Raw genomic sequence first — 2,625 nt, forward strand, 5'->3', positions numbered from 1 at the left:
TACTAAGGCAAAAATAGGCGTTTAAAGCACCCTAGATTTCTAAATTTTTATCCTCCCTCACGATTTACGAGTTCTTGAAATACCAAGGAGAAAATGAGTTTGTAAAGCGCATTGAATCTCCTTGGATTTCTTTCTTAAGAGATTTAGATACAATCGAATCGAGTAAAACTGATGGGATTAGAAAACACCAACACCATAGCAATTATAAGACAAACACCAAGCAGCTTACCTTAGGTAGGGCGTACTAGGGGTGCTAACACCTTCCCTTTACGCAACCAATCCCTTTCTTTAGAATCTCTGAAAGACTAGTTAGGTTTTCTAGTGACCATAATACTAGGTGGCGACTCCCTTTTACACAAAAATAAAACTAAGAGACCCCGAAATCAATCGACGATCGCCGCGACGCCGCGCTCCGCTCGTGAGGGTGCGACATAGCCTATAAAATAAGGTATTTTTCATACATTTAGACATTTTAGTTTCCAGATCAAGATCATGCTTTTGCTTTCTCTCTTTGTATTTTTGTAATGCTTAATTTTTGCTTTCATTAATATCTTATTTATGTCTTTCATTTCTTTTCCTTTACTTAGTTAACTTTTATGTTATTTATGTTTTCATCTGTCATTATGTTTAACAAAGTTTATAATGTCAAGGTGAAAAGGTTACACTAATGGTGTAAGAATAAGTATAGTGTAAACTCAACTTTGATTTTAATATTTGAGACTAACATGTTTTGTATTTGTTATCTTGTTCACTCTTAATATTTTGCTTGTTAAATGGTTAATCTAGATTTATGTTGTATAACACTTGGTACAAAAAATACTTGGCACTTTCATAGCCCAACCGTATGGTATAACCGACACTTGTGCTATGAAAGGAACTTGATTTGTTATTAATATAAGTTATAATCATGAATACCTAATAATATTTACAAGTACTAGCATTAGTCAAATAAGATAGCCAATGTAATCATGTTAATAATTTATAATCTGATTGAAACCTCCTTTGTGTGTGGTTTCCGATTGAATAACAAGAGCTTATACTATACTTGTTTGAAATACCAGTAATAGATCCTCTAACCTTAACATTTATTGTCATCATTGTTTAATCCTCACATATATCTTTTATCTTAAAGTTATCATCATCATCATCATCATCATCTTCTTCTTCTATTATTATTGTTGTTGTTATTTATAATTTATATAATTAACCTCCATGTGGTGCGACTCTGGTCTTGCTGGGTTATTTATTACTTCGATACTTTTGCACTTGGGAGAAGACATTAATCTTTTGATCGTGTCAATTATAAATCAATTCATAATTTTATTCTATAATGAAAAATTTCACATACAACTAGCATTATTGTAACAATATTAAGCAACAATGTTGTTCCTATAATTGACAAACTTGGTGAACAATTCTTACTTATAAAACTAACATCTTAAAAAGAATAAATATATATATATATAGCAACCTTTGAAAATTGTAATAGCAACTTATCTCCGATCATCATCCTTGACTAGAAAGCAAACTATTCCTGCAAACAACATCTAAAAGGTTATAAATTATTTTAAAATTTTTCATTAAAAATTAAACATTATATCTTAGCTTATGATTACAATAATTAGGTTAGGTTTTTAAAACTTATTAGTGACAAACTATAAAGGCTTGCTATTTTTCTTGGAAACTAAGTGAATTTACTAATGAGGTTATCGCCTTTTCTTTTCTTTATCGATTTTTTCCTTTCCAAATTTTTTATGCATTTTACTTGAATTAAATATATTATATTGCATTCGGAGTTTTATCCTAAATTAGCATAGTAGAAATAATATTTTTCAAACTATAGAAAAACTTTCCCCAACTAGTATAATCACACAATTAAAACATGTGCATCTCACAATTATTTTCGTTCTTTTTATCGAGTGTGTAATAGCCATATTTTTTTTTTTTTTGCATCCAATAAGTATATTACACCCTCTGGACCATCATTTTTTTTTTGTATTTGGTGCATATAATACATGTACTGGATACAAAACAATTGAATGGTTAGCACATGTAATGATAATTATAGTTGTTATGATGATGATGATGATATTATAGATAAAGTTTTTGCTACATTGATAATCAAGTCGGTGAGGAAAATGATATTGGTAATGGTCATAGTGATAATCTAGTGGGTTTTGTTATGATGATAGTTCTATTAGAAAATTATAACAAGATGATGATGAAATATTAATTGTCTTAATAAAAAGATATTAATAAACAGATAGTAGTTACATTGATATGGATCATGATAGTTGATGATAATGAGATGGTAGTGATGATAATTATAATTATAATCATGATGGTGGAATGTTAATAATGATTATAATTGCTATAATGGTAGGGTGGTAGGGTGGTAGTCAAGCAGGGGAGGTAAATAGTATTGATAATGGTGATAGTGATGAGATGGTGGCTTTTGTTGTAACAATAATCATATTGTATTAAATGATTATAATGAGATGGTGATAAAATATTTAATGTAGTAGTAAAAAAAATAGTAGTTATAGTTATATCAACGGTGATGATAGTAAGTGCAATAAACAGAGAAAATATTTTAGTGTTTGTTTTGCAATGATCGGAGAAAAT

Source organism: Populus euphratica, unplaced genomic scaffold, assembly GCF_000495115.2.
Source record: "Populus euphratica unplaced genomic scaffold, PopEup_1.0 scaffold7.1, whole genome shotgun sequence".
In the NCBI taxonomy this organism is placed as follows: Eukaryota; Viridiplantae; Streptophyta; class Magnoliopsida; order Malpighiales; family Salicaceae; genus Populus; species Populus euphratica.